We start from the raw sequence: 20,866 nt of genomic DNA on the forward strand, positions 1-20,866 counted from the left end.
TGAATATTTCCAGGGGTGGATATTTAACACCTCTCTGGGCAACCTGTTCCTGAGTTTCACTACCCTCATTGTGCAAAATTTCTTCCTTAGTTCTAATCTGAATCTACTTTCTTTCATTTTTTTCTTAATCCATTTCTTCTTGTCCTATCACTACTGTAAAGTCCCTCTCTAGCTTTCTTTTTGGCTCCTTTAGGCACTGGGAGCTGCTCTAAGGTCTCCCTGAGCCTTCTCTTCTCCAGGCTGAACAAGCCCAACTCTGAGCCTGTCTCCAGAGCACAGCTGCTTCAGCCCGCTGAGCATCTTCATGGCCTCCTCTGGACTCACCTGCAACAGGTCCATATCTTTCCTGTACTGATGACTCCAGAGCTGTACTCGGGGTCTCATGAGAGCAGAGGGGGCAGAATCACCTCTGTTGGCCTGCTGACCACTGTTGGCCACAACCTCACAAGTATATATAACTCAACAGACCAAATTTCTTCAAGGTAACTGAAGTACACAGGAACCAGTGTTCAAACCAGCTACAAAGCAAAGTTTTTCCACAGCTGATCTCACACAAGAGAGAAAAGCACTACCACTATTAGTAAAATACCCTTGACAGTGCAGTTCCAAAAATCAACAGCACTCGTATCCATCTTCCCACAGTTAAGCTACCCAACCATTCTCTGCTACAAAGTGAGGTGCACGGGGTGGAATGCAGCAAAAATAGAAACACTGCCCAATTTTGCCAAAGTCTCACCTTTAGGTGAGGACTGAACAGTGTTCAACACTAACACATCTCTATGCTTTCTGTGAAGCTGCTTTCTGGGGATGACAGTAGAGATCCCCCACACCACATCCCTGTTTAAGAGCTTGGTGGCTGGTCTGGACTGAGTGACAGCTCTGGTCCTGGCTGAGGGATGGTCTGATTGACAGAATGCTTCCCCACAGAATGTGAAACAGCCTGGAAACAGAATACAGGAGTCAGTCATGCTGTCACTAACAAGGAAAATCCCATCTATGACCCTAACCACACCAAGACAACTGGAGGTGATGGAAAAAAGTACCTAAATGGGGATACACATTATGTTCAATGGACAAAAAAATACTGCAGAAATAGTTCTTAACTTTAACCAAGTTCGTTGTCTAAAAAACACCAAGCGAGAGCTCAGGGATTTTTCTATCACATTCATTATGGGGGTTTTGTCTATTATTGCTAAGAATTAAAGCCTGTTCTATCCTCTAGGTCAACACTGGCAAATAAAATATGTATCTAGATAGTTCAGCTCTTTCTAAAGCTATTAACAACAGGCATTCCACACCACAAACATCTAAATTCCTCTCTCTCTCTTATCTTTTTAAAAGAGCTTGTGATCTAATTGATATCAGTTCTAGGAAGCAGAGAAGAAAACTTTGTGTTTTCATTGTGGTCTTTGTGAATTCATTCGCAGTAAGTGCATCATGTTGCCATGAAGACGTTTGTAAGGGCTTTTAGAGCAAGACAGGAAAGTGCATTTTAAATTGATTGTTTTAAAAGAATATCTTTAACCCTGCCTTAGAATGCCTTAACTGAGGCAGAAGGGCTGGATCTCATGTATGGTTCTATATATGATTCATCAATGTCAAGCAGTGTTCTACAGTCACTGCACAGCCAAAAGGATTACTTACATAGAAGTGTCTTGTATTTGGTGTTTGAACTGAACAACAATCATCAACCAGAGTTGCCCTAACCACTCCATGGCAGACTGGGCTAATGGAAAGACAGCATCAATAAAAAGCACTTGAACAGCCACACAGAGAGTAATAGGCCTAGGCGGAACATTTCTTTTGCTGTTAACCCAGATGACCAACAAGGAGGTGCCTGTGTCAACACTGATCAGCTGCTGGCCAAGTGCAGCTCATATTTACACTAGATTTAAACCAGCGAGAGAGGATAATATGGCTCGTACTTCCAAGCAATATTCATAGCCCCCGAATGGGAACTGTTTCAGATTCACTCTCATAGATGAAATTCCCACTGCAGTTGATGGAAACTTTATCAGGGTAATCCTACCAATGTAATCAATTATAAACTTAGATTTCTAACCCAAGATTTCATTGGATTGTTTTGGTGGTGCTTAGTTGACAGGCTGTGGTAGACCAAGTAGTTCTGTGTATTTGAACAGGCCTTATTAAAAGAAACAAGAAGGGTATCACAGTAAGCCCCATAATAAACTGACTACTAAAATCCTATTTCAGCAGCAAGAAGCAGAGTGTCCCTTCATAAAAGTACCTCATGTTCCAATAATCTGCAAAACTAGTTGGCAAATCAAATTAGAATGAGTCCTCAGATGAACAAGTAAGAACTGAATTTCATTGTGTTCCCTTCAGATCTCTGAATCTGGGTCTCCAGACCTCTGCAAAAAGTCTTTACATCACGATAAACAAGAGAGGAGGCATGAAAGAGACAAATTTGGCTCTGGATGAGACACACATCTATGATGAAAAATTAATCCAGCCTCCTGTATGTGTAAGCAGAATTCATTTTAGACTTCTTGCTGTCCCCACAGAAAGGGCAATGTAGGGTCATATTTTATTTTATTTTTAGATTGCCTCAATAAGGATGTTTTAGTTGTGGCCATTCTCAGCAGAAACAGCTTTTTGTTGAGGCCATAATCATAGAATCATAGAATAGTTAGGGTTGGAAAGGACCTTAAGATCATCTAGTTCCAACCCCCTGCCATGGGGGTTGCCACTAAAATGTGTTCCATTACTCCTCACAGTAGCCTTTCTTTCCACACCTTTAGGAATGCACATCCCATTAGATCCAGAGAGTTCCCAGCTACAGTTCTGGAGTCCTGCGCCTCCTTGTGCTCTCCCCATTGATTTGAAGGACCAAGAAGGCATTGCACTGCCCATGTCCAAGGTACCAGCCCCATCAGTGGTAGCAAGGTAGCTCCCTTCTTTAATGATACAAGGGAGGTAATACCCTAAGGAGCTAAGAATAAATGAACTGCTTAATAAAATTCCTGTGTGAGAAGACACCATGTCGAAACCAGGACTGACCTGGGGATCTTCACTCCATCCTCCGTTCTGCACCACAGAGTTTGGAATCTAAGGTGCCTCACATTGCCAGCAGTGGGAATCACTTGTGTACATGCCAGTCAATCCAGCATGGATTTAACGGTATTCCCTTTAGCAATACTGTGTAGGACAAGGCAGTATCGTAACACTCGAGCAAAGTACTGCACTGCAGATAAATTTTGTCCCAGCCTGACATTCTGCTATCTGATATCCCAAAAACATAACTTCCTGAATTCCTGAACTATGAAATTTCACAATCAAGAGATTAACAACTTCTGACTGTATTTCCAGAAATAATAAAATTAATGAAAGAAAAACTGTCCATCTCATTTCTGGTTTGGGGGGTTTCTATGGGTTTTGTTTGTTTTTTCTATACAATCATACAGGGAAAAAACTTCAGTTAGAGAGAAAACAGCTGATGAAATTTCTGGATTATCTGGAAGCTGGCAATCTAAACAGCAGCAAATATATCATGAAGATGACTGAGCAATATACTTTTCCATGGTCCTCATTTAGCTGTTAGCGGTTGCACAGAACATCTGGTGATGGGAATTCATCAGCTATTCTTCATCAACATGCTTTCTAACAGACTGGTCTAGGGGTGACTGTGAATGCTGATCGCTTTTCCCTAGATTCCAGGGAAAACACAACATGTAAGTGGAATATAAAGAAGGAAGAGAAATAAGACAGGGCTCTAAACAACATTAAAAAAAAACCCTAAACAAACAACAAAAGGATTGTTGGAGGCAGGAAGAGCCAGGTAAAAACATAAATCAATTTGACACATTTTAATACCAGAAACCCTAAACTGATATGAAAACGTGCAAGCTTACTCTATTAGCTGCTTTTAGCAAATGAAAGAGCAGTATAGAAGCATTTACATTATAGCAAACTTGGGTAGGCATGTAATTTTATCTCTGCAAAACTTTCATTGCTGCACTCTATTCTGGCAGCTTTGCAATCAGTCTCTCCACAAAAAGCCCAGCACTGCTTGCACCTCTGCAAAATATGGGTAAAAAACAAGCAACAATTCTCATGCTGGGTATGCTTGTATCCTTGAGAAATTAATTCCTTTCTATTCTACTTGAGCCTTAAAGGAGGCACCAGAGTTACCACACTTGTGCCTACACACATTTTTGATTGGAAGAGCAGCATTACAGATTCTACAACTATTTGGCAATCACTCTGCAAAATCCTAAGGGTTTGATACAAGGGGCTCCGCTCACAAGGCTCTTGGCCCACAGCTGGTGACTGAAGAGTTCATTTCTAATCAATAACAATTTCTAGGAATTCAGTGGCCTGGTTCAGTGTTCTTTCTCATAGGAATTTGCACTTTTAAGTTGCAAATAATTTCTTTGTTTAATAATTTCTATTCCTGCATCAAGACTTCCCTCCAACTTAATAGCACTTGCACTGCCTAATAGGAAAAGGCTTTTGAAAAAGCCCAGAAATGAAAGAATAAGCACAGACCTCAAACCTGAAAATGCTCTGTAACATCAGGCCAGCTGCTGCAGTCATTTGCTCGGTCTATGCAGCAATGTGGGAATAACAAGAAAACTGCCAAAAAGAAAAACAAGCTTCAGAATGTCCAAACGTTTTCTGATAGGAGAGCTGTGAAATACTGATACTGTTAGCTTATGGAGAGCTGTGGTGCATGCAGCCTTAAATCTCTTTGTTAGCAAGAGTATCTCTCTTCTTTCTCCTGACCCTGGACCCAGTTTTCTTTTTTTGGATTCTAGTTCATGTTGTCAGCTTTCAACTCCACACACTGACAATCTACAAATATACCAGCTTTTCCACAAAAGCTTTATACTGTTCTAGGATAAACATCTTGGGGAAACATGACATGTGGGTTAACCCTTCCACTTGTAGCTGTGAAGTACTGGCTTTAGTGGTCTGTGCTGTGCTGAGTCAAAGGGCATTCTACTGACTTCTGAAGGGTTTGCAATAAAACTGTGCAAACACAGTACATCAGCTAATGTCAGACAGCCCTATAGAGCTAATGTTAGTAGATCTGGAAGAGGCCATCAGCCCACCACAGAGGCCTGCTACGAAGCCTCAGATCAGACCGAGGTACAGCCTCAAATTAATCCCCATCTTACCTGCTGTACGAACAATTGTTGTCCAACATCTTTGACACCTTCTTATGCTTCTGGATGCTCAATTTTAACATCGTGTGTCAGACATCAGAATGACCTGCTACATCCTCCAGGGTATGATCTATTTTACAGTCAAGAAGCATTTAAAATTACTTCATTCTGTGCAGAGTCTGGTGCTCCTGTCCTTTTTCTTAACCAGAGCTATGGACTAAAGCCTCATTGAAATCTTCATGGTGTTTTCTTAAGTGAACTAGAATTCCTCATTCCTACCAACAAAATCATGAGTTTGTTTAATGAGTTGGCATATCCAGTATCAATGTTATGTTGGACCAGAAGTGTTGACAAAGATCCTTGAGTCAAAATTGTAAATCCCAGGTAGAAATTCTGATGGCTTTGCTGTCCCTGATTTAATCATATGGCTCATGTATAGAAACAAATTCCCAGCAGACCTTTAGAACTTTACCCTCATTTTCCCCCCTTGCTATTTTCCTCTCTACCAGTGTTCAACAGATGTATAGATTTTCCCAAAATCTATATTCTATAAACAGATTTTTTTCCTATCTGTTATTGCTCAAACATTCCACCAGAGATCTGTGACTTCTCACTGTTTCATCACTTCGACATCTTGATCCCTTTTTTCTTGTTACTGCACAAAACACACAGACTGTAGAGGTTCTAATAAAGTCTATCCCCTGAAGTAGAATATTTCCTGAAATCCAACTGCCTACAACCCATTACAACAACCTGTGCCAGATTTAAAAGGTAGCTTCAGCAGACCTCTTTTGTCAATACTTACCATAGGACTGACCCTCAAGTTATTATCCATGCTAAAATACAGATCAGTTTTTCCATGACCCAAACTTGGATTTCAGAGTAGGCATATACCATTTTTCAATGACTACATATTCCTGGATTATGAACTTGATTTAGAGCAGTTCTGCTCTCAACACCCCTCTGCCCACATTTATTGTAGAATGCTTTTCCCAAGAGTTTCCCTTGGGGTTTGTTACTTCCTTTTAGCATTTCAAAACCTAAATACTATTATTCCACTGCAGATCTAATGAATTCTGGCCAAATCTATCCATCTAACCACATAGTTTTTCAGTCCAGGAAAGGGATTTTTCTTGGACATGTGTGATATGCTCTGCTAACCAGTTCTGCATTTATAACAATCCCTCTTTTATATATATGTATATATATATATATTTATGATATGTATATATTTAACACTACCAGTACTTAATGTTGGTGGTGTTAAAACACTTTAACTTCTTCCCTTAATTTTTGCATTATGGACAATTTCCCTTATGTTTGAATAGCTCAATAATGGTATGAACCATGATAGAATCTTCTTTTCCCTTGACATGGAGCTGTACATATGTCCACCTTTTACCTTCTATCACTCTCATTTTTGGAACCATAGCAAATTCCCTACTTTCTGAGTATCATAGATTCAAGGAATCATAGAATGGTTGAGGTTGGAAAGGGACCTGTGGAGCTTATCAGGTCAAATATACCTGCTCAATTAGGGTCACCTAGACCTGATTGCCCAGAACTATGTGCAAATAGATTTTTCAAGGATGGAGACCTCATAAAGTTTTCCAGCAGAACCATACGCAGATAAACTCAAAATAGGTGTTGTGTTTCCTGCAAAGTATTAAATGTGAGGTAAGCAAGGAATTTAAGGGAACCAATGATAAAACTGATATATCACCAATCACCACACTTGGGATATCTTTCTATTAGAACAGCTGCTTGCATCAAGCTCACCAAAGCACAGCAATCAGCTGATTGATGCTAACAGACTGCTCAAAAGAAATGACAGCTACTTCATACTTTGCTTCATACCTTCTAAAGCACAGAATTCTCAGCTTCACAAGGGTGTGGTGCAGCAGAACCTGACTCCAGATATATTGAATTCATAACGCAATTGATATATCATCTGGGAATGCCTGACAACCTTATCTGAGGCATCAGATTTTGATGAAGTTCAATGACAGTTGGTTTGACTGATTAAGCACCTATGCCTGCATTTCAATTTTCCATATGCATAAATCTGGGAGCATTCAACTCTGTCAGACTAAAGACTATCATCTACCATCTGTATCTTTCCCAGGACACCTCTTTAGATGCCTGGTATGTAGAGTCACTTAGCTTCCACATGGCAATCCAGAAAGGATGTGGTTAAACTGGACAAAGTTTAGGGAACAGGGATAGAAAAAGACAACCAGCATTAACCAGAAGGCAAAAAAAAAGAGCTGTTTTATTTAGAGAGGGAAAGTTAGGGAGACGTGTGTTGACTTTTCACATAAAAGCCATAAAAAGATAGGAATAAACTCCTGTCTATGCCTACCATGAGTAAAACCAATATTAGTGTTTTAAATTACAGCAATAAAGATTTTGTTCAACATTGGAAAAGCTTCCTGGTAATATGGACAATGAAAACCAGGAATAAGTTGTCAAGAAAAGGTGGTGGAACCTCCACCACAGGAAATTTTAAGGATTTGTTGGATTGGCACCTTTCAGAAATGAAATCCATTTCATGTATACCTAGTTCATGTACACCTTCATCTATGCCGTTTTTTCTTCATTTGCTCTCATTTCTAACCCTATTTTCTATGATAAACTCTTCCTTTTAACTCAGGTTCAGAGAGGTTTTTCAGGCAGGCCTATCTACTTGAGAAGACAGACATCTCTCCATGACTTTTGCTGTACTTCCAACTTCAGCATTTTCAGACAACACAAAGAAGCATTTCAGTTGAAGATTCATTGTTTGATGTTTAAGTCATGGATTTTTCTATGGCTCTGAAATGCAATTGCAGCCTCCCCAATATATGCCATTTTTTCTCTCTAGACGTTTCCATTTATTGGGTAAAAAAAAGATAGCTATGGAGATGCAGCTAATGACTATTTTGCTACACAGATAACAAATCTAGGAGGGGTTCTGTGATAAGTGGATTTCAGCATTCTTTATTACTGTCAGGCCACGGAATTTTGATTATGCCCATTTTATTTCTTATACTTATCTTGCTTTGCCAGATTTTTTTTGCTGCACAAGATTCAAATATATCTCTACTGAAAGCCTTATGAGAGAGAATACTGATAGAAAGTTAAATAACTGTTTACGGACTTTCCTGATATGAAAATCCCAAGCTGCCAAGATTCATATGAATCAGTTCTGGGAAAAGAGCAAGGCTGCAATAGTATTCTGTTTTTCTAGACCACTTGGTGACTTATTTCATTAACAAAACAATTTGCTCTAGAGGGGGAGTTGCCCTTTATGTTAGGGATAGGCTGGAGAGTATGGAACTCTGTCTGGGGACTGGTGAGCAGTTAACAGAGAGCTTGTGGGTCAGGGTTAAATGGAAAACAGCGATGGGAGACATTACTGTAGGGATCTGTTACAGACAGCCTGATCAAGAGGAATCTGTGGATCAAGCACTCTATAGGCAGATAGGAAAAGCCTCAAGCTCACAGGCCCTCATTCTCATGGGTGACTTCAACCACCCTGACATGTGTTGGAATGATGGTACGGCCCGGCACAAGCAATCCAGGAAGTGCCTCAATTGTGTGGAAGACAACTTCCTTCTGCAAGTAATAGAGGAACCAACAAGGAGAGGTGCCATGCTTGACCTCGTGCTCACCAACAGGGAAGGGCTCATTGGAAATGTGGCACTGCAGGGCAGCCTTGGATGCAGCGACCACGAGAGGGTTGAATTTGAGATCCTTAGGACAGTGAGAAGAGCATGCAGCAAGCTCACTGCCCTGGACTTCAAAAAAGCAGACTTTGGCTTCTTCAGGAACCTGCTTAGTAAAGTTCCATGGGATATAGCCCTAGAGGGCAGGGGGGCTCAAGACTCTTGGTTGGTCTTCAAGGATCACCTGCTACAAGCTCAGGAGCGTTGCATCCCAACTAGAAGGAAGTGCAGCAGGAGGGCCAGGAGACCTCCTTGGATGGATAAGGAGCTGCTGAGGAAAATTCAAGTGAAAAAAGAGTTTTATAGAAAGTGGAAGCAAGGACAGGCGGCCTGGGAGGAGTACAGGGTTATTGTCCGGGAAGCTAGAGACCAGGTTAGGAAAGCTAAGTCCCCGTTAGAATTAAACTTGGCATGGGGTATTAAGGATAACAGGAAGGGATTCTACAGGTACATAGCAAATAAAAAACAGACTAGGGAGAACGTAGGCCCCCTCAGGAAGCTCTTGGGTGAACTAGCTACACAGGATTTGGAGAAGGCTGAGGTTCTGAATGACTTCTTTGCCTTGGTCTTCTCTAGCAAAGGCTCTGACTGCACCACCCAAGTCTTGGAAGGCAGACGCTGGAGGGAAGGAATGCCATCCAGAGGGACCTTGACATGCTTGTGAGGTGGGCTGATGGCAACCTCATGAAGTTTAACCATGCCAAGTGCAAGGTCCTACACCTGGGTCGGAGCAATCCCAGACACAGCTACAGGTTGGGCAGAGAAGAGATTCAGAGCAGCCCTGCTGAGAAGGACTTGGTGGTGCTGGTCGATGAGAAAATGCAGGTCAAAGGAGGTGATCCTGCCCCTTTATTCTGCTCTTGTGAGACCTCACTTGGAGTATTGTGTGCAGTTCTGGTGTCCTCAACATAAAAAGGACGTGGATCTGTTGGAACAAGAGGAGGGCCACGAGAATGATCAGGGGACTGGAGCACCTCCCATATGAAGATAGGCTGAGAAAGTTGGGACTGTTCAGCCTGGAGAAGGCTGCATGGAGACCTCATAGCAGCCTTCCAGTATCTGAATGGGGCCTACAGGGATGCTGGGGACAGACTCTTCATTAGGGACTGTAGTGATAGGACGAGGGGTAATGGGTTCAAACTTAAACAGGGGAAGTTTAGATGTGATATAAGGAGCAAATTTATCCTGTTAGGGTGGTGAGGCACTGGAATAGGTTGCCCAAGGAGGTTGTAAATGCTCCATCCCTGGCAGTGTTCAAGGCCAGGTTGGACGAGGCCTTGGGTAATATGGTTTAGAGCGAGGTGTCCCTGCCCATGACAGGGGGGTTGGAACTTGATGATCTTAAGGTCCTTTCCAACCCTAATTATTCTATACTTCTATGATTCTATGATGGTAAACTACAATCAGCCAATGTTGTGGTTCAGCTCCAGCCACCACCTGTGCACAATGCAGTCACTTGCTCATTCCCCTGCAGTGGGATGGGGGAAAGAATCAGAGGAGTAAAAGTGAGAAAACTCATGGACTGAGATAGTCTGATAGTTATAGCAAAAGCTGCATGCCCAATCAAAGCAAGGAATTCAGTCACCACTTCCCATCTGCAAACGGGTGTTCAGCCATCTCCATGAAAGCAGGGCTCTATCACACTTAATGGTTACTTGGGAAGACAAACACCACCACTCCAAACGCCCCTTCCTTTCTTCTTCTTCCCCAGCTTTACATGTTGGGCATATGGGATGGAATATCCCTGGGATCAGCTGTCCCGGCTGTGTCCCCTCCCAAACCCTTGTGCACTCCCAGCCTACTTGCCAGTGGGGTGGTGTGAGGAGCAGAAAAGACCTTGACTCTGTATAAGCACTGCTCAGCGATAGCTAAAACGGTTTTCAGCACAAATCCAAAACACAGACCAAATTAACTCTATCCCAGCTCTATCAATGTAAGTTGAACTGTATTTTCACCGAAGGGTAGAAAAATGCTCCCTTATAGAAGGAAAGTATTCTGTAATACACTCCATAGCTTATTGTTTCATCCTGTATACAATTTTAAAATTGCCCTAATGCTTAGCTTCTCTTTTCATCACTGGAATTCATCTGCAGTTATGTGCTCCTTATGGTATGGTGGAAGTACAGCGGAAGTTGACTTATCTAAGCTCCTTTTTCCTCCCAACTCTGGGAAAATCTGAGAAACTTAAACTGAAGCCACTGAAGATCTAAAAAGAGTGTGTTAGTACATTTTTTTTACACTGAACAGTGAGCTGGGAACAACTGTTTAAACATCTTCTATAAAAAATCACAAGATACCCAGCTTCAGCAGTACAGAACATGAAACGCAAGTCATTTAAGACTTACTGTAGATTCTGTTTCTACAAAATGCACCAGTTAGTCATAGATTGATTTTCCAGGGCAAGCAGCTCTACAGGGGATGTTTCCTGAATGATCAATATATTATTGCTTATTCAGTGAGTGATGAAGCTTGCCTGCCTGACAGAGCGCTATCAGCTCACCTGGAAACACATCTTCCCTGCTCTCTAATGTCAAGAAGCGCCATGAACAGCGGACATCTGTGATACAAATGCAATCCACACTGGTATTGCCATTATCTCATCATCCTTAGTGGTTCATGTATGTCACTGGCACAGGTGATTGGAAAAAAATACTTCAGATTATGCTCTTTTCTAGTAATGCACTATTTGCTTTTCCTGGCACGTTTCCCTGACTTTTGACATTGTAGTAATGAAATACAATTGAAGGACAGAGCCCATCTCCCCACTTAGTCATTCCCTGTCCCCTCAAAAGCCACATAAATTTATGTCATCTGCCTTTAAAAGCCTCCAGAGAAGGAGATTATGCCCTCACTGTGGGTAGTCTCTTCCTATTTTTCATTAATATGAATTAACTAGACAGCCTAAGAACAACTATAGCAGGTCAATTCAAGGGTCCTTGTAGCCCAGAATTTTATCTCCAACAGCTATAAACAGATGAGTGCAGTAAGAGGACAAACACACAGTACTGCTTCTTCTTCAGACTACACTCACTAGCTGCAATGAATTCTGGCTTAGGAAATCACTGAGCCAGAGTTGCTCCATGTTTTTTTCATAATACACAACCTAAAATTCACCTGCAAAGGGTAGATTTATGTGGAAGAAGGAAAATCTATACTGAAGAATTGTAGAGCCTCAGAGTTAATTCAGAATTCAGTGTTGCAATTTGTATTGTAGTGAATATCACTTGACATGCTTCAAAGGGGTTCAATTAAGTTTCAGATTTTATATCCCATTTCACCTATATCCAACACTATCACTTGCTGACACAGCCCTTAATAGACTTAAGCATGATCTGAACTGGGCTCAGAAAATCAAGTCCTGACTTTTGGAAATTGTTGCCTACGTTAAACCAAGGGATAATTACAAGATTTTAAAATAGGATTGATCAGGCATTGGAACAGGCTTCCCAGGAAAGTGGTGGAATCACCACCCCTGGAAGTGCTGAAAAACAATGTAGATAAGACCCTCAGTGACATGGTTTGGGGCAGGCCTGGGTAATGGCTGGACCTTGTGATGTTGAAGGTCTTTTTCAACCTGGTTCATTCTATGATTCCTTTCCCTCCTCTGCTTGAAAAAGTTTCTGTTATTTGGGTTTTGTTTTGTTTGTTTTTTTTTTTTCCCAAATGATTATCTAAATCCTGTGACTTTGTTTCAGGAACATTTTCATTTTCAAGTAAGAAAACAGATTTTGTAAAACGAAGAAAATTGGAAAAAAATGATAATTATGACTTCAACAAAGAAACTCTTGCAAAAATTATAACTGTGCTTTCTCTGATCTTTTGAAAGAAAAGCATTTTAGAATCCATTTTTTCCCTCTTCCTGTTCTGCTTTCTTTCATATATTGCTTTCTTTTTCAAACAATATACAAAGGATAAAGAAGCCAGCAGTGTTCAGCACATGTATGACAAGGATTGTTAATGAAATACAAACATTACAAATATTAAAGAAAAAACATGTTGGGCTTATTAAAATTATTGCTCATGTGCCTTTTAAGAATCATTATTAATTAACATAGATCTCACATCCTCATTTTGCTGATGCACCTCATCACACTTGTGATCTTTATTTTTATTTGTCTGATTAATCTCTGTCTCTTGTAAAGATTAACCACTTTAGATGGCTATATTCTGCAGAAACATGAAGCTAGGAATATCTCAGATAGCTTAGGTGACACAGAAGACTAATACCTTCTCTAGCTTCAATATAGAGATTCCTCACATGCCAAGAACAATTCTCAGATTTTCAAGCATCTCTGCAGCATACCCTTAAAGTATTAAAATGGTATCACACAGTTTTGCTTGTTAGTTAGTGGACAGATAGCTGAAGCATCTAAGGAGACAGTAACATGTCTATTTAGTACAACTGGCCTGGTTTTAATGTACTTGGCATATTACCTTGACATGAAAAATGTTAGATGCAATGGAGATAGTACGAATATAAATTTTAGATGGGGGCTTATGCTGTCTGAAATATTTAAGTAGTAACATACTTCAGATAGGCAACTGCACAAATTACCAGTTCACTTAGACTTACAAAGACAAATTGAAAGAAGCCCTCGAGTTCCCCTTTTTGTAAAACACCAAAGCGAGTGAAACACTAGCACAGATTTGGAATGCTTTGGGCTGAGAGCTGGCAATGAAGCCAAGTTATGAGGTGTTTTCAGGAAAGTTATTTTAATCTTCTTTGGATGATTTCTGTTTCTTCCTCTCCTAGCATGGCTCCCCTTGAAGGGATTCAATTAAAAAACTGGGATTTTAGATTTGAGGAGAAAAATTCTAAAAGGGAAAATAATCAGGAACTTTTAATTTTTGTTGCTTAAGAATTTCCTGGCAAATACTTGAAGAAAAAATACTGGGACATAACTTAAATCCTTAAGACCCCCTTGTTTAGATGCAGGTATGTTGTGCTGAAGAACTTGGGAATTTTCTCTACAGAATTAGAACATACATACACCAATATCATCACATATATATTACCTCTAAAAAATAAACTGAAATTGTGAAAAGGCCTTTGAATTACATGGGAACCTACATCAAATTAAAAACCTGGCTGAAAAGTCTCCACTGAAATCAGTGCTCTTAAAGGGTAAAGACACAAATACAGTGTTTAACTGGATCTATAGGGAACAGCTTTTAGAATACAAACCTCCTTAGCTTTCCCATCCTGGAATACCCAGAGGCTTCGTTAGCTGTAAGATGGCATATCCGGGGGAGGGGGGGATCTTGCATTTTTAGGGCTCCAGAGAGGAAATAAAGGGCACATGCTTCTGCAAAGCTTCAGTAATGCTATTTTGATTAGAGGAAAGTTTCTTTCTAAGGAAGCTATTAACTACAGGAGTTTAAAAATGCTATTTTAAGGTACAGGAGTAAAGCAGTTGCACTTCAGTGAGCATTAGCAAGTTATTTTTGGCTGCTTTTAAAGGGGTGCAGAGGGGTTAATTGGCTTCCTGCAAAAATGCAGAAGGATATGCTGACATACCCAAGTATTATTTTGAGAACCAGATAAGGAAATACACATGCAGATATACAGTTTGTGGAAGTACTGTCAGCTAAACCGACAAACATTGCAACTTCTACATTGACAAGATGTCTAAAATCATGTAAAAACATTCAATCTTTAGAGGAGGAAAAGACAGCCTGATGACTGTGGCTTGCTCGTTTTACGTACATTGAAGGGAGAACTGGGATCCTCCTCCAAAGAAAGCTTGGGAGAGTGTTAAAGGTTGCTTCTGACCAACTCAAAGAGCAATATGAAGACAAAATCAGCTACTCCATGTGTTTTTACAGGTTTGCCATTTTGCAGCAAATACCTGGGGTGAGGACTTTTGAGCTCTGGTGACTATCAGGCTTTTTCAGTCAGACTGGATGCTTTGGCATATAAGAGTTAGGAACTTTGTCGGTCCTGTTTTCAGTCATGGATCATGTCAGTCCTAGATCCATCATGTGAAAAGGGCCCAGAACAAAACAGCCCTAACAGCAGCTGTGCAAGACCTGCTGAGTGGAGGGTGAATGTGCAGCACATCCAGTAACTTTATGCGCATGCAAGATTTATGCACCAGGCTCTAAAAGCCCCAAAAGCTTTACTGACAGTTATGGCCCCTCCATCAGCTTCTCATTTCAGAAGGAGATTCAGCCAAATCCATATGCACTAAGGATACAACACCTGCTCCTTTTGCCACATTGAGAGGGAAAAAGGGCAATGTCATAGTATCATAAAATCACAGAATAGTTTGTGTTGGAAGGTACCCTCAAAGCTCATCTAGTCCAACCCCCCTGCAATGAGCAAGGATATCTTCATCTAGATCAGGTTGCCCAGAACCACTTCCAACCTGGCTTTGAATGTCTCCAGTGATGGAACATCCACCACCTCTCTGGGCAACCTGTGCTAGTATCTTACCACCTTCACTGTAAAAAATTTCTTCCTCGTGTCCAGCCTGAATCTTACCTCTTTTAGTTTGAAACCATGTCATTGATGGATTATCTTTCCCATAAGAACAGACAGACCATGACAGCATCCTTGGCACTGCAATAACAGAAAGAGCACACAGCGTATCACACTGATACTCAAGTCTGAAAAGTATCGTTTTCTCAGGTTTATCTAAGTTTATCATTGATTCTGCTCTCTGCACTTCTATAAGCTCATTGCTTTCACAGTGGCACTGTTTTTGTACCCACTCTGTCTGATGCCATCAATCAAATGTGCACCAGAGGGGTCTTGTTTTTAAGTCTTTCCCTTACACACATTTTAAGTCCAGGAAGGGACAGCCAGGCTTCAATATTCCTGCTTCAAATTATATAGTTTATTTCAAATAAGCTGCCAGTAAAGTCCTGGACATGCCCTTCAGCAACAGACACTGCTGCAGAAAGGACTGTGCCCATTCCAAAGTATGAGTGAAAACAGACCCCAGACACTTAGTCTCTCATGAACAAAATCATTGTGTATTGTCTCCTGGCACTGTTGAGTCCATGTGCATAGCTGAATGCTAGAGATGCATGAGGACAGATGACGGCACTTGATTAGGGTTACAGGAATGTAACTCAACCATCTGATACCAAAGCAGGCTTAAAAATTTGGAAAGCAAAAATAAAGCATTTAGACTTTTTTTTTTTTGAGAGAGAGAAAAATGTTACAGAATGAAGGTGCTGGTTAAAATGCTCAAAGACTCAGTGAGTCAAACCTTAATTTCTACTTAATTTCTGTAGAAATTGTGCTAATAGTGAACAGAAACTACTTTAAAAGAGGTATAGAATGGCAGATGTTTAGTGTGACACACAAGGCAAAAAACCCAGAAAACAGAAATACAAACAGGTAAATCGAGACTCTGACCCTCTAAGAGAAGCTGACTGATAGTTCACACCCCTCTTTCAGAAGGAAAAAGGTCTTTTCATTATACATGGCAATACTTACACTTTACTGTGCCTAAATTCTTAGCAGCGAGTGTGCTCCACTGCACAGAAAAGAAAAAACCCAAATTAAAACCCAAACTCAGTCCAGTAAGAACTTCACTCCTGCTACCCTTTCTAAAAGGAGGGCAGTACCACATCTCTGCAAAGTTCACAAAGGACGGATATTACTACTGCTATTCATTTCTGACAGATACTGTGATGACAACTACAAATGTTCAGCAAGAAAAGGATGTTGGCAGCATGATACATTATATCTGAAAACCTTTTTGAGATTGACCTGGCTTTCAGTTGGTGACAGCTTTAATCATAAATGGAGACTTTGTGACAGGGTCTTCAAACTTAAACTACCCATGAGACACACACATTAATCCTGGTGAGTAAAGGCCATTAGTCCTGCTCTTCAAAAAAGCTATCAAATGTGATCAAACTCTTAGCTAACTTAGAACCAACAACCTACTGAACCCTGATAATGTGAAGGATAACCACACCCAGGCTATGATTTACAGAAAAACATGTAAATTACTTAATGTAGAGGTCTAATCCCACAAAAAATCCCAGCTTGTCTAGAACAAATGATTTCACTCCAATTATCCAATTCCACATCTGAAGCAGTATTGCTGTTACAAATGAATTGCTCATTTGTTTCTTAGTAATTTCACTTTTTGGCTCCCATCCTAACATAGAACTGCAGTTTGCAGGCTAAAAACATTGAGTATGGGGGTTTCATTCTAAATGAGACAGTGTTTCACCATTATTGTTTAAAAGACACCGAAGAAAATGGATGCAGACGATGTATACAGCAAAATTTAAGACCTGAATTCATGCCATCTAAAGTTTTCTTCGTATCAGCTGTGGGGTTTGGCAGCTATCCTAAATTAAGTCCTAAACAAAGAGGTGTAGCTTTACTTCCAATACAGTTTGAGATCTGTCACTTTAATAAAAGCAGGACTCAAGACTATGAACACAGACATCTATAACTGACTCTTCTCAAATCAATGCTACATGATTTAGAAACTAAGCATCATCCACCTTCACACCCTTACTTGAAAATAATTGCAGTTCAAAGGGGTTTTATCCAAATATTACTATGCTGAAAATCATAATGAAAAGTCTTTTGAAAACACGGCATCAGAATACTCATCCAACAGAAATTTTCTATGGAAGATGCACCAATCAGCAGCTGAGGACAGGTTTATCATTTCATAGTTGCCTATTAAAGGACCAGATCCAGAGAAGAATGCTAGGGGGGGGAAAAAAGTAAAAAAGGTTTTAATGCAACATTGCTACAATTCTATTAGACATTACCAAGGTAATGTGTGAAGAAAGATAAAATTCAGGAATACTACTGCTGCCCTAATGGTTCAATGGATGGGATACACAACTGTGAATTCCTCTAAGGAGACAAAACCAGGAGCCTCACAAACATCAGGCATTAGTCTTACTTTCAACTAAAAGGAGTTCAGGTTAGCACATGAATACACACGAATTTAAAGTCAAATATTGGGGGGGGGGTGCCTGAATCATTTGAAAAATGATAAAACTACTGAAAGCTCTTATAAATAGGGCACAATTTTTGGCCAGGAAGGGAGTAAGTTCTCATCCTCCTTATGTAAAATTTTATGAAAATGACTTTTACAGGAGCACAAAGCAACAGGAAGGCAATTGCCACAGCCAAGGTAGATTTTCTGACCTAAAATAGAATAGGATCTCATTTATAAAACAGAGTGATGTTTGACTGCCTGTCAACAATCTGCAGAGACAACCAAGTCACATTGACGTATGTTGCTGAATGATGGGTGGAAAGAGAAAAGAAAGAGGGAATTTTGTTGCCTGAGTGAGGCAGTGGTGGAGATGGGATAGGGTGGACTGTGTAGTAGAAGGAAAGGATGCCATGCCACAGCGTAGTAGGCAATATTCTGGTTTGATGCTCCTTCACCTTCTGCTCCTTCACTCTCTTATATTTCATACACAGAGGAGTCTGTGGGTCATAGTACCCTAGGGTATGTTATAAAACAAACACCAACATTAGTGAGAAAACAGGTACAGGCAACAGAACAATATTCCTTGACCTAATGTGATTACAGTGCTCAACTCTAACCTTTCATGTCCTCCAGCCCATTGGCCTGGACCACTGCAATTCTTTCTTTATGGTATCACACACAGAAAACACTGCAGATCTTTAACAAAAATACCCTTCAAATGATTTTGGGGTGAATTTCAAGGCAGTGAATATGATTAGCCAATGTCTTGTTCATCCAGGCTGTTGAACAGACCCTTTCAGTTATACCCATCTCATTGTCTGACTCCTCCCTTTCTTCCAATGCATAATTCAGATATTCAATGAGAATACTGTAGGTGCAATTGCTAAGCTACCACTATGATTGCAGAAGCAGCCTTTTGTCTTGATCACTTCCTCCCTTTGTTCCACTGTCCTCTACTCAGTTGTAAGAGTACAAATGAGTAAAAAACCAAGACCCATTTCACTGTAGCATTTTTCATTTGAGGACTGCTTTATATGTCTATGCAAATTAAATTAAAAATGTGCTTTATTCTACAGAATAAAATATAAATAAAATTATTTCCCCAAATAACACAGATCATTTTCCAGTTAACACAGAATGTCAAAGCCAGAGTAAAGCCAGCATCTCAGATGCAGACTCACACAACTCAGAGACTGAATTTCCAAAAGTAGCTTCTCATGCCTGTCTGCAAAATCAAATGAACAACAGCAACAAAGAGATAAGGTCTTTTGCTTTCTCTCAAATTGGATGCTTGCAATAACTAGCCATATTTTAAAGTCTTAACACAGGTTTCTATTGCAGTTGTTAGATAACTCTCTCCCCAAAACATGCATTCCACTGTGGCATATGAGAAGCGGGAAAAGGAAATTGGAAAGGATACTGATGGGGATGTAAAGGCAGAGGCATTTTCATGTGATCTCAGGAGTAGTACCAACATTGCTCACTGGAATATAAACAGATATCTTCTGTAATAATAATAAAAGTTCAAGATGTTTTTATTCTAAAAAACCCAAATATGCAAGATGGAATTTCCTCATGTATAACATCTGGTAAAAATAACCACTGAGCTCTTCTGTTGCCATGCAGCACAGAACACATCAAAAAGGTCCAAGAGTACGGTACTTGCACGACCAGCTCCTTGAAGCAGTAGGATCAAGGCAAGGACCAACAGCCTAACTGAGCTTTGCCAATGTTTCTCCTGTTAAAAGCACTGGCTGGCGAAGTGCCACATTATCCCCTTCTGCAATGACGCCATTCACAAAATGATGAAGTATCCCAACGGCCCAGCAAAATAACAGATAAAGAAGTTTTCAGGAGTACTTTATCTAACACAAAAAAATGTCTCCCACCCTCAAACAGTGCACTTAGCAACCTTTTGGATCTTTCATAATGTAAATATTCCATAGACAGTATGATTGCAAATGCATTTTTAAAGAATAATATAACTCTTGAGTTTGCAGCAAAGAGGACTCTGGCAAGTAATTTACAGTTCCTGTGATGCTCTACAGTCTGTCCCCCCCTTCCTTAACTAATAGCAATATAACATGTTCATTCCTTCTTGTGTATCTGTCTACTGTAACTGAATAAGTCTATAATACAGCAGCTACTAGAGATCTGTAAATTATACAATATATAGTCTAGAAGGTCAGGTTTTTATTGCTCTAGTGCAATACGAAGTTGAATGAAAACAAGTTTTTTATTATGAATCATGATATTGTTTCACAGGAGTGAGTGCCAGTTTGAAATTGCCTTTTTTTTCTTTCTTTGTTTTTTACCTTTATTAAAGATATCAGGAAGTCTCCAAAGCTCTAATAAAAATGAACACTAACTTAGCTATTCAAGACTGACCACCTGATCTTCAAGAGTGGAAAGAGAAAAGCTCAGGGTATCCACATTGGACTCAAAACATCCAGGAATTATAAGGATGCAACATCTTTTATTTTAGTGATGCACTGGCAGTTAGTATTCAAAGCAAAAGCTCTAATAGGCATGTTCTTTCACATTACCTCAACCGAAGGCAAATGATGACCTTGCCTTAGGATGTGAGTAACATTCTCTTTTTCTAAAATGAAAACAAAAATAGTATTGCCAGCTTTTCTTTCCAGACGAGAATGAACAGTAACTGCTGAAATCCTTCCCGGTCTACACATGCAAAATAAAGTAGGTCAGGAAGCAGTCAATGGTAAAGCCTTTCAGAAAAGCTACCAGCAAATGAAATATGTGGGAAGAAAAGAAGTGGGCCTGTGATTTCTCATCCGTGCAGCATTCCAAACGTGTAGTCTGCTGTTTAAGGTAGAACTGAGACAAGCGGCTACATGCCATGTCCCTTTTGAAGACCAGTCCTCAGATCCTCAGATGAAAAACAACTTTGGGTTAAAACTTCAACAGGGGAAGTTTGGATTGGATATAAGGAAGAAGTTCTTTACTGTGAGGGTAGTGAGGCACTGGAATGGGCTGCCCAGGGAAGCTGTGAATGCTCCATCCCTGGTGGTATTCAAGGCCTGGTTGGATAGAGCCTTGGGTGACATGGTTTAGTGCGAGTTGTCCCTGCCCATGGCAGGGG

The sequence above is a fragment of the Neopsephotus bourkii genome, unplaced genomic scaffold (genome assembly GCF_033783945.1).
Source record: "Neopsephotus bourkii isolate Nb327-2 ecotype Australia unplaced genomic scaffold, CSIRO-AGI_Nbou_v1 NB_1825, whole genome shotgun sequence".
NCBI classification, from domain to species: domain Eukaryota; kingdom Metazoa; phylum Chordata; class Aves; order Psittaciformes; family Psittacidae; genus Neopsephotus; species Neopsephotus bourkii.